The sequence below is a fragment of the Heterocephalus glaber genome, unplaced genomic scaffold (genome assembly GCF_053883595.1).
Source record: "Heterocephalus glaber isolate CG9 unplaced genomic scaffold, H.glaber_assembly_v1.0 deba00001687, whole genome shotgun sequence".
NCBI lineage: Eukaryota > Metazoa > Chordata > Mammalia > Rodentia > Bathyergidae > Heterocephalus > Heterocephalus glaber.
The window spans coordinates 9,791,751-9,804,783 of NW_028258412.1; positions in this window are offsets into that span (position 1 = coordinate 9,791,751).

Here is a 13,033-nt window from a genome sequence, read left to right on the forward strand (position 1 = left end):
ATATAAAATATTCATGTATCAAAACATCACATTAGGGCCGGGGATTTAGCTCAGTGGTTCCAGGGCCTGCCTCAAAAGCGGAAGGACCCAAGTTCAATTCCCGGTACCAAAAAAAAAAAATCAAAAGGGGGGGCCGGGGATTTAGCTCAGTGGTTCTGGCACCTGCCTTGAAAGCACAAGGTCCTGAGTTCGATTCCCGGTACCTAAAAAACAAATAAACAAAAACATCACCTGAGGCCTGCTGTGGTGGTAATACCTGTAATCCCAGCACTTGGGAGGGTGAGGCAGGAGGATTGCTGAAAGTTCGAGGCCAGCCTGGACTACATAACAAGACCCTGTCTCAAAAAAATAAAATCACAGGGCCAGGGATTTAGCTCAGTGGTTTTGCCACCTGCTGCACAAGCAGAAGGCCCTGAGTTCGATTGCCAGTACCAAAAAAAAAAAAGAAAAAGGAAAATCACATAGTATCTATACATACATATGTGTATATATACCTGTATAGATATATGTGTGTGTGTATATATATATACCTGTATACATATGTATATATATATAACTTTTATGTGTTAATTAAAAACAACAAATGTACACACAATTTTTTTTGGTTTTTTGGGTACCGGAAATCGAACTCAGGACCTTGTGCTTCCGAGGCAGGGACTGGAACCACTGAGCTAAATCCCCGGCCACTACACATAATTTTTTAAAAGAAAAAAAAGTATGTTAGAACTACCAATGTCTGGTGAATGGCATCAAAAATCTAGCAAGAGGCTTAGGTTTCAGTCTATTCTTGTATTGAGTAGGCCTTAGTATAGGGGGAAATCCAGATCAGCTATGATTCATGCCATCTCTGCTCTTGAAAGGGGACAGTAAGAAGTAAAAATGGCTTTGGACTGGATCACCAACCCCTAAGTTACTTGAACATCATGATGTAGGGCTAGATGCAAGTGTCCTGCGCAAGGCTAGAAAAAGAAAAAACATGAAATAATCAGAGTGATAAAAAAGGATCTTGAGGGGCCGGGGATTTAGCTCAGTGGTTTTGCCGCCTGCTGCGCAAGCGCAAGGACCAGAGTTTGATCTCCGGAACTAAAAAAAAAAAAAAGGATCTTGAACTCAAATTTGGGAACATGATCCAAGAAGACTGAAAGATATTAGAACAGGCAAATACGTGGATGTTTCTGCTTCTGTTTAAACTGCAGACAGTTACATTAACAGATGAAACTTCTGCTGGTGTTGAGAAAACTTAATCTTAGTGACTATCATTAATAAATGCTCTGTCAAAGTGGTGCTCATATCCCCACCCCCACCCCAGTGCTGGGGATAAATCCCAGGGCCTCATGCATGCTAGTAAGCACTCTACCACTGTGCTACACTCTCAGTCCAGGCTCTGTACTCTGTTTTCTATTAGTGAGTATTAGTTCTGCAGAGTGATGGGTTTTGTTTTGGCATGTTCTGACATGCATAGCATTTGCATTCTTCATCCACAGAGACGATAGGGAGTCCAGGGGATCGACGCTTGAGATTCTAAATTCTGAAATAACCCGTGATACTTACTACATCATTGTTTCTGCCTGAAAAACAATTTGGACCATGAAACTTTTCTTCTTTGATGCCTTGCAACTGGGCTGACAACAAGGTCTCACAGGCTCAAGTCTGGCAGCATCACTAGTATAAGCAAAAGCAGTTGCAGATACTTAGTATTATGGTTGGAAAAAAATCTGCCAAGTCTGCTTAGATCCCTGTCCCTGCCAGGACACCAATACAGTATTTCAGACCTCCTGAGTCAGCGGTGCATCCTAGTAGAGTAACACTGAAGGAGGTTTGTACTATTTTTATGGTGTTTTCAGTGACTTTCCACTGAGCTGTGGGAAAATTTGACAGTTGACTGTGGCTGAATCATAACCCAGAGGTCCTGACCACTCAGATCTTTTAAGATTCCTTTCATTCCTTTCCCAAAAGGGGAACCTGACAAACTCCAATTGGTTAATTCCATTTACCTTCTGTTCCTTGCAACTACATATAGGTGCAGAGTTTTGTGCCCTAAGTGGTGGCAAAAGGTATCAGAATAACAGATCTATAGTCTGTATTTACAGTATCTTATATTTACCTAGTATTTATGGTTTCAGGCACTTTTTAGATTTTTTAATTGATTCTTCACAATAACCCAGGAAAGTGTTTACTGTTATCTTTAGTTTACAGATGAGGAAACCAAAGCTCAGTAAGTCTTGTAACTTGTGTATGGTCACACAGGTTGGGTATGAAGTGCTGAGATTTAACCTGAGCATTCTAACTCCAGACTCCATACACTTATCCATTATGTTAGACTACATGCAAATATAAGCACAGATATGCCAAACACAGAGGCCCTTTGGATATCACACATCAACCCCTAGATTTTTGCAGCTGAGAAAACAGACCTTGTGAAATTATGGGAATTACTCAGTGACAGCTAAGATCCAAAGCAGGTCTCTTCTTTCTGGGGTTAAATGTTCTATCTACTGTGTCAGAATGCCTCAGGTTTTCTGTTTCATCTTGAGTATAGGCAGCTTTTTAAAATATTTTACCCTCTATTCTTTAAGAAATGGAATTTCCATTTATATAAATATGAAATATTTTTGCATAGTTTTTCTACAATATGAAGATTTCCCAATTCTCCTCTACCCTTTTATTGTAGACTTTATTTATTTTGATTACTCAGGTTTAAACCCAGGGCCTTGAGCATACCAGGTAAGCGTTCTACCATTGAGTTACATCTCCAGCCCCTTTTCATTTTTTCCTTTGAGACAGGGTCTCACTAACATGCCTAAGCTGGTCATGAACTTCTAATTCTCCTGCCTCAGCCTTCTGAGTAGCTGGGATTACAGGGATAGGCTACTATACCTGGCAAAAGTTTTTTTTTTTATGTAAGGTTTACAACATAACTGAGTGGAAAGTCCTAAGATATTCCATGTATTTCCTGTCCACACATGTACAGCCTCCCCCACTGTCATCCACATCTAGCGCCAGAGAGGTACATTTGTTACAATCAGTGAACCAACGTCATATCGTGATTACTCAAAGTTCAGAGTTTCACTAAGGTTCACTCTTGGTGTCCTGTATTCTATACATTGTGGAAACTATATAATGACATATATTCATCTTATAGTATCATATGGAATAGATGAAATAATTTCACTACCCTAAAAATCCTGTCCACTCCAGTGGCTGAAACAGGAGGATTTCAAGTTCAGGCTTGGGCAATTTAATGAGACCCTCTCGCATAAATACATACATATGTACATGCACACATACATACATACACAGGGCCAGGGTTCAATCCCTAGTACCAAAATAAAACCCTCTCTATTCCCTCACCCGCACATAGTCCCGTAGTACACTGCTTTCTCCCTCTCTTCTGCATTTTCCTCTTTACAAGAGTTTTTTTGTTGTTTTTTCCAAACAAGATCTGGTCTTTCTCCTTCCTATTATTCCAAGCTTATTGAAAGTTGATCTTCGCTGCTGACCCCTTCTTACCCTCTATTCAATTACTTTATTGAATTCCTACTAAGGACCACCTTCACCCATTTCAATAGTCTCCAAACACTGAATTCAATACACAATTGCAAATCAGTCTCACATCAGCATTAACCACTGCCTGGCGCTCTGATCTAGGATGCCTGCTTCTTCCTGCATCTGCTCTAACTTTTCCGAATATTTCTGTCCCAGGAATTTTCTACTTCTCATCTTTCTCCACTGTTCGCTAAAACTTCTCTAGTCCACTCTCTCTAGGTCTCATGGCATCTTAATCGCTAGATTCGCTTTCTTTCTCTCACGTCTTTTATTTTCTCAATGGCTGTATCATTAACACAAGCACAAGGAGACCATAATTCATGTCTCACTGCTGGGCGGCTCGAAACACTGGTGGTATTTGCACCGGCGGTGGCTTTGTATTATTTTTATTAGTAAAAAGACTGATAAAAGTGATTAAGTCTATTTGTACCAGCAGTGGTATAAGCCACCCGGTGGGAGAGTCAAGCATGTACCAGCAGTGGTTCAAGCTGGCAGGAACGTGTTAAACCAGTGCTCAAGCAAGAAGCCTGAGGCATCTTGAAGGTCCCCGTCTTCTATACTCCATATTCTGTGGTTAAGATCATTTTTATTTTTCTTTCCACAGTTCCTCTTACACCATCCGCTCTATATCCAGCAAGTTAGTTCGGGCCTTCAGCACATCTCACCTCAGCTGTTGCTTCAGTCTAGGAGCCCTCACTTCCAGTCACTCAGCCTGTGCATACTCTGCTCAGTACCCACATTTATCTAATTAACAGACCCAAGAATATTAATCATCTGCTATAAAATCTTCCATAGCACTGACTACACAGAATTCTGAATATTTGTATCTCTAGTTTCCCATTAGAATGGAGGCAATTCAAAATTAGATAACTTTGTCTTATTAAGTATTATAGTTCATTGCCTACTATTGTATATTAAGTATGCATGAAGAAATTCTTGTTAAGTGAATGAATAAAAGGCCAGACTATGCCATATACAGTAGGAAATATGAAAGAAATACAAGCTGGTCCTCTGGAAGCTTTCACTCTTGTTGGAGAGATAAGATAAACACAAGAAACTTGTGTACCTAAACCAAGACACAGACTCTAAATGCCAGAAGATCTCAAAAAAGACAGAGATGTAAGAGGGAACTGTTGGTGAAGACATCAAAGAGGAACAATTTGATCAGGATCTAAAGAAAGGCATGGGTGGGATTTGTGAGTGCAGAGTATAAAAGGTTGATGCTCCAGAATGGAAGTGGCACAGTGACATGCATAGAGTATTTCTATCAGCCTATGGAGAATGGGATCCTGGTCTAATGGGGGCTGTGTGTAATGGTATTGGGGAACAATGGGACTAACTGGGAGGAGTAATGATAACAGAGACTGTCAAAAGTCAGGAAAAAAGGAATTTGCTCAGAATAAGAAAGCAGTCACTTTTTGAGCGTTACAATACAAAAGCTAACATATATGAAAGATAGTACAAAAACTTTAATATATAATACTACCTAAAGATATGTACACACATTCATTTAATACAGCAATCTTCTGAGATAGTTATAGGTTAAGTCTCTCTTATCCTAAATGCTAGGAACTAGATATATTTCAGATTTTTTTGAATATTTGCATAGACTAAAAATTGAGCATCCCCCAGGCAAAAATCTAAAGTCTGAAATGCCTCCAAATCTGAATTTTGAGCATCATTGTTACATCCATTTGCAGAATTTTGTATTTAAAATTTTGGGATTAGGGTTGTTCAACCTGTACTATTATCCTCATTTTACAGATGTGGAAATTTGGTCACAGAGCCATTAAATGACTTGTTCAAATGTTGGACATGGTGGCACATGTCTGTAATGCCAGCTACTTGGGAGGCTGAGGCAGGAGGACTGCAAGATCAAGGTAATCTTGGACAATTCACCAAGACCTTGTCTCAAAAAAGAAGAAGAAGGAGGAGGAGGAGGAGGAGAGCTGGGGATGTAGCTCAGTGGTAGAGTGCTTGACTAGCATACCTCAGGTCCTGGGTTTAATCCCCAGCCCTACAAAAATAGACAAACAAATAAATGAAAAATAACTTGCATGAAGACACGTAGCCATGTGCAAGATCCTGCACTAAGCACTACTGGCACAGGTAAAATAGCTCCTTCTTTTAAACTGCTTGAGATCTAACCAATGTTTATCTCATAAATAATTATCTATAAATCAATCTGTCAGGTATTGTAACAAAGATATACAGAGGATGGGAGTGTTATAGTGGGAAAAATTAATTTGAAAAGGCTGTGCTGGAAGACAAACACATGGAAATAGGAAGAATAAGCTTTCTAGCTAATATAGCTTCCCAGCTGACACAACGATGCCAGCAAGATGGACAAGGAAGGTGATGAGGGCGGAAGCGGTGAGACTGGAGAGGGCCCAGAATGCAAGACATTTCACAAGCAGCAGTGACAGTAACCCGTTTAACGTAAGCGCAAAGAATCAGACTTCAGTTTTTAAGTTTGGGAAGCTCAAAGAAGGGCATTAGGAGGAAAATAAATTCATTTTAAGGTATACTGAGTTAAAAATCAACTGTTCTATTTCAGGAGAGTGTAATAGCCCTTAATATAATAAGATTCAGAAATGAGACTTCTAAAATTGTTAGCAACCAGGCTTGAGTTCTACAGTAATACAGAATTTCAAAATACTTTAATTAGGCCCTATGCTGGTTGGATAGTCTCCATGTATTTTCTCTACTTTTATTTTCTCCTAACTCCCAGCTAGTCTCTCTTATCCATTGTTTTGCATCATCCTTTCCGTGGAAAGATCTGATTAGAAAGTAACAAAGCTGAAGTCTAAATGTACAAGAATTTATCAAAAACTAATTTCCAAAACGCCTTTCTTTCTTTTTTCCTTTTGGGGTACTGGAGGGTGAACCTGGGGCCCGGCACACGCTAGGCAAGCTCTACCACTGAGCTACATACCCAGCCCCCAAAATTCTTCTTTGCTTAACACTTTTCTCAACTTTTCAAGTGTTACTTTCAGACATCCAATTACAGATGCTCTTTGATTAAAGATGGGGCTACCCCTAAATAAACCTATTGTAAATTGAAAATATCTTTAAGTCCTTAAGTCAAAACATCACAGCTTAGCAATAGTAATACTTCACAGTTGTGCTTTATTTGTAAATATCTCCAACCTCTGATGATCCATTAATTTAGCTGAGTTTAACTCTTTCTTTTTTCTTTCTTTCTCTTTCTTTCATTTCTTCTTCCTCCTCCTTTTCTTCTTCCTGTTTCTGTCTCCTTCTCAGTCTCTGTCTGTCTGTCTGTCTCTCTTCCTTTGTAAAATCTATCAGAGAGAGAGATGAGGGAAGATATTTCTTGAGTATCAACACTAAGGTTATTGGCAGGGGCTGTGCCTCAGACAATTTCAAAATGGGCTTTCCAAACCTCCTGAGAAGTGGTAATATCACCATAGGGGGAAAGTGGATGAAAATTAACTGTTTGAGCCCCTACTGAGAGCTGAGCATTACACAGCTAATTATTTCAGATCTGCTTTTCATTTCATTCTTGAAGTAAGTACTGTTATCTTATGCTAAAGAAAAATAAAGTAGCTGGGCCTGCTTGTATTTCTAGCTACTGGGGAGGCTAAGGCAGGAGGATCGCTGGAGCCTAGGAGTTCAGGGCCCCCCTGGGCAACATAGTGAGATACCATCCAAAAAAGAGTAAGGTCCAAAAAAGTTAAATAACTTACTCAGGGTTATAAAACCTATACATACAAAAATGGAAACTTAAAAAATTTGAAGGGCCGGGGATTTAGCTCAGTGGTTTTGCCGCCTGCTGCGCAAGCACAAGGACCCGAGTTTGATCCCCGGTACCAAAAAAAAAAAAAATTGGGATTTTTCGATAGTACCATATTGCTTCTGATAAAATGATATGTATTACTTCCCAATGGATGGGAGAGTTATTAAATAGTATTAATATATAACCCTATATTATATGCCTATAACTTCAATATTTCTTAGTTTCATTTGTTTCCCTACTGTGTTCTGTACCGATTAGCTCAGGAAAAATATTAAGGGAAATATGAGCAACTCAGCCATGAAAATTTGTCAGATTTTGTGTTAAGCCTATCTTATAGAAATAGACCATCAGAAATGGAAATGTCTTTGGATAGTCAAGCTTGATTACCTCTGATTATAATAGCATTTAATGGGTTGTGTCTGTTATAATACAGGTCAAGAAACAAACAGCATTTCCTTCCCCTTATACAACGTTTTTGAATGAAGGCTATTGTGTATTGCCATCTGCGATTTTTGTCTATGCACCATTAGTTGAAATTTTAAGTTTTATTTATTCCTTCTTTGAATTCTACTCATTCACCATTCTACTATACACCTTTATATATAGCAGACTTTTATCCTATTGTAAACTGAGTTGGAAGCCAGCAGGCTTGAATTATTTAAAAGAAAAACACTTCCACTTGTCTTGCCAAGTACGTTGATCAATGCTCACTTAAGTGATGTAATCATCTTCTCTCATTTTGTGAACTCGCCACTCTCTCTGTAGGTGACTAAGCAGTCTGCAATCTTCCTTCCTTTAATTGGATAATGCTTAGGCTTATGATTTATCCTTCTGGTTTTTACAAATTTATGCAATCATTTTCTCCTGTAAATATGGGAAAGGGTTTCACAGCTAGAGTTTTTCTTCAGCACAGCCCTCTCCAGCACTCTCTAGATCTGCTTCCCATACATTGTTCCTAGTGCAACTCTTTCTCTCCTCTTGAGTTCCAGACAGACTGGCTGCTCTGCAATGGTTGCCTTTTTTCCCCCTGTTTTCCTTCTTCTTAGATTAACCTTCCTGTGCACTCCTTCTGGCCCAGGAGTTTGTTCTCCCTACTTCTGGATTTGTGTGGCACTTTTGGTAATGTTATTGCCTAACACTGTGAACATAGCTACTGTGCTGTGTCTATAAAGTTTGTCACCTACAGGCCTTGCACAATGCCTAGCACCATGTCTGACACATAGTAGATGCTCAGAAAGAGAAGCCATTATTATGATTATGATTATGAGAGCAAGCACCATATATGACTTATTCCTATTTGACCCCAATGCCTGGCACAATGTCTGGTTCATTCAATATGCATTTATAAAATTAACCAGTGAAGAGAACTGTTGAATGGCACTTGTGAGACAAACTGTATAGCTTGCTATGAACTGATGAAACTAATTCCATGGAGTATGAATAGGAAAAGTACATGATTTACAGAAATGGAGTTGTGCTGCCCAAATCATGCCCCTCAGAAGCCCAGCAGGATAGGTAGTAGGAGGCTGAAGAAGCTCTTTTTGACTAGAGACTGCAGAAGCGCACTGTGCACTGAGATATCAGACAGAGATTGGGGTTTCAGGAAACAAAACTGAGATTGAATTACTGACTGGAGTTCAGGGATAGAGATAGCAGCAAGACAGAAATCTGAAGAACACAGATTCTGGAGCTAAGGGCAAGACTGGTCCAATACTTAAGATGGGCTGAATTTGCCAGCAGTAAGATTGTTGGGGGGCACAGAACCTGATAACTTATTATGAAACTGTAAGCCTTCTACCTGATTGTTACTATATACTACAACCACTCAGAATAGTGTGAAGGATTTCAGGTTGGCAGTTAGCTATAGATGGTAAAGTTCTGTTTAAATCTGTTTGGCCTAACCAAACAGCCACCTCATTCTTCCTATACACTTGTTTCATATCAAGACTGAGCATTGCCTGGCCTCCTAACCCCATACAGAGTTTTGTCCCCTATCTTAGCCCCAGATACAACCATTTCCAAGTTGAAATTGTTCCTTGTGACCATGAGATAGTTGTTTCATCCCCTGCTTCTGGGACTAGAACTCCCTTCCCTAATTAGTTTCAGAATCTTGGTTCACATACTCTTGTGATAAAGTGGTCCTTTAGCTTCCTTCAAACCCAAACAAAGCACACTTTAAAAAAATAACAACATTTAGTAATAATCAAATCTTGGCATTGCCTAGTTCTTCAGTAAGATCCTATCTCTTGACTTTCACTTCTTCAGATAATGTTTTTTTATGGTTCTATGGCCTTCTCAAGTTTTTTGTTGTTGTTTTGGTTCATGTTACAGCAATACACATGTATCACGGCTTCTCTAGTTCACCCCCTCTCACGATTGACTTTCTTCTACAATACTCCCACCAAGTGGCCATCTAGACTGTACTTGAACACCCTAAATGGTTGAAAACTCATAGCTTACAGACTGCCTGGTTCATCTTCTGACATCTCCTGTTGGAAATAACGGTATTGCTCAAAATATGCTTCCTTTAGTTTCTTTTTCTTTTTCTTTTTTGAGGCAAGGTCTTACTATGTCATCTAGGCTGACCTTAAACTGTTCATGCAGCCCAGGATGGCCTCAAACTTGTGATCTTCCTGCCTTGGTCTCTCAAGTGCTAGAACTACAGATGTGCCCCATGCCTGGTTGCCTCCTTCAGTTTCTTTCCGTTGACTCCAAGTCCTTTCTGTTAAAATAAATAGGACAAATGTAGACCTCTCATATGTGACCCCCTCCAGAAATCTAAGTAGTAATATCCTTCCCAAGTTCATTTGCTTTGTTTTGTTAGATAAATGGTCCTGGGACCTTCAACTCCTGTTGCTATTGCTAGATGGTCTCTCCAACACTGTCTCTTTTTTTCTGCTTTTCGTAGACTAAAGACCTCTTCTGGACATTATACTTTTCATAATGCAATTTGAGACTTTATCAGCTCTTTTGGTAGCCACAAAGCACTGTTGACTCACACTGAGCTTGTAGAGAGTTGAACATCCCTGAATGCTACCTATATAGCTACTGATCCCATTACATACTTACCCAATTGTTTTAGGAAGAGAAGGTGGTAGAGAGAAAGACTTGTTTACTACATTGGTACGATGAAATTTGGGGCCTGAAGATTCAACCTGGGATTTTGCGTTCCTGATGATAACACGAGCCTAGGCTTAGTTTGCTACTTCAAATAATTATAGACAAATTTGTGATGGTCATAAACTAAATTTCAGCATAAATTTTGATGAAATTAGTCAATTTTGATTGTCTCAGATTGGAGCCTTCCTCAAAATTATCCATCTTTCAAATATATGCTATTTATCAGCAGAAGAACTGGTAGGAAAGCTATAAATCATCCAAACCAAAGCCATTATTACCACTGGAAAAATAACTCACAGATAAGTATCTAGTACATTAAGGACAGTATAATTTTAATTTTCCATGGAAGAATTATATTCAAACACCGTTCCCTTAATTGAAAATAACATAGAGCTGAGAATGGGAGCATATGTCTGTCATCCCAGCTACTCAGGGACTGAGACAGGAGTTCAAAGCCAGCCTGGGCAACTTAGGGAGACCCTGTCTTAAAATTAAAAAAAAAAAAAGTTTAAAAGGCTGGGGATGTAGCTAGTGCTCTTTGGATTCAACCTCCAATATTGAAAAAAAAAAGCAAGCAAAACAAAATAACCATAAAGAAACAAAAAAGGAGATAGGTATTACTTTTAGATAAAGAAATTGAGAGTTAAAAATGTTGTAACTTGTCTATGATTACGTGACTAAAGGGGGTAGGATGGCTAAAGCCTAAGTCTTTGGATAGCTAGTATAGTTCAGAACTTACCAGACCCATGGCACTCCACTGCAAGTAAGACCCAGCCCTTGGCCTTGAAACCCTAATACTGAAGTTTCTCTAGAGGTGTTAGGTAACATGTGGTATATTGTTGTCAGTTTTTGTTGTACTGGGGATTGAACCCAGGGCCTTCACACTGAGCCACATTCCTAGCAGCCCTTTTAATTTATTTATTTATATATATATTTTTAGACAGGGTCTAACTAAGTCTCTAAATTCCCCAAAGTGGGGTTGAACTTTCGATCCTCCTGCCTCAATCTCTGAGAGTACTAGGATTACAGGGGGGTACCACCACATCTGGCTAGATACCCAGATTCTTAAAACAGCCTTGCAATCCACCAGTATGAAAATTATAGAATTTATAGGAATTAGCCCAATATCTTTAATTAGAGACTAGGAAATAATGTCAAATAATTTACCTAAAATTATAGTTATTTAATAGTAAAACCAGTCCAGTGTTCTTTCTTTTAGACTACTATTTCTCAAAATACAAGCAGGTAAATAGTTATCTGTTACATAAAGCAAGAACATTTATGAAAATTGGGTCTGATACATATTCTTCATAACTCAGAAGTGTTACAATTAAGGATCCCACAAAACTAATCTAAGAGAGCATGGGCCAGGAAACTAATCAGAGAGAGGTGAACCATGAGATATTAAACCAGCAACTTCCCAGTAAACAGAGTTGTACTACATGATGCAGTTCAAGGGCGCGGGCCTCCATACCAATATGTATTTTTGTTGTAACCACTAAAGAACTTAGACTACTTGAGTCCTAGATATCCAAGGCACAAAGAGAGTTAAGAGTCTTACAGAGCCAGGCATGGTGCAACACACCTGTAATCTCAGCATTTGGAAGGCAGGAGGATCGCTGTGAGTTCTAGGCCTCCTAGACTGCAGAGTGAGACCCTGTCTCACAAAAAAAGAGTCTTAAAAGGTATAATAGATAATGTGAAATAGGAAGAAAAGGGGCAAAGGGGAAGGGGAAGTGGCAGGGGTAGGGGAAAGGAAAGAAGGAAATGGAATTAACATGAGAAAATGAAAAAATGGAAATAATATCTTTGTAAGTAGGGAGGGCAGGGGAAGGGGGAAAAAATAAGAATCAAGAGAGATTATGTAAAGGTGCAAATTTCCAATGATGAATGTCATTATATTGTATACCTAAAATGTACCAATAAAATTAATTAAAAAATAAACTGAACCAGATACTGCTGAATATGTAATTTCTCAACAGTGGAGGCCAGTTGCTATGGTTTATATCTAGATGTCTCCCCAAAGCCTTATGTGCTCATAGGTGGGGTTTTGGGGAGGTGACTGGATCACAGGGACTAATACACTGATTAGTTTATAGCTAAATGTGATGTTGGGAGACAGAGCCTAGTTGGAAAATGTGGTATTTTGGCTTGTGCATAGATGTCCCCCTAAAGCCTCATGCAGTCATAGGTAGCTTTTTCAGAGGTGGCTGAAGCTAGAGTGTGTGATGCTGGAATTAAGGGCATGTGATTACTAAAGCAGTACACTGATTGGTTTGACATCCCCCTAATCCCGATAGTCTGGATAAGACAAAAGGGGAAAAAAGATGCTGTTGAGGTTTTCTTGCTGCTTTGCTACCTTCATCCACTGTGAACTGTTACCCTCTGCTATGTGCCACCCTGCCTTGGAGCCAGCTGATTTTGGACTAAAACCTTTAAGAACCATAGCTAAATAAACCTTTTCTCTCTCTTAAAAAGAAAAAAAAGAGTCTTGTAAAAAGAAAAGGATTATAAATCTGCCTCAGCTAAGGGTAGTCTTTTTAGAAAGCAGGCTAAAAGCTGGGTGTGGTGGTTCATGCTTGTGATCTTCAACTTCCACCCAAACTAATG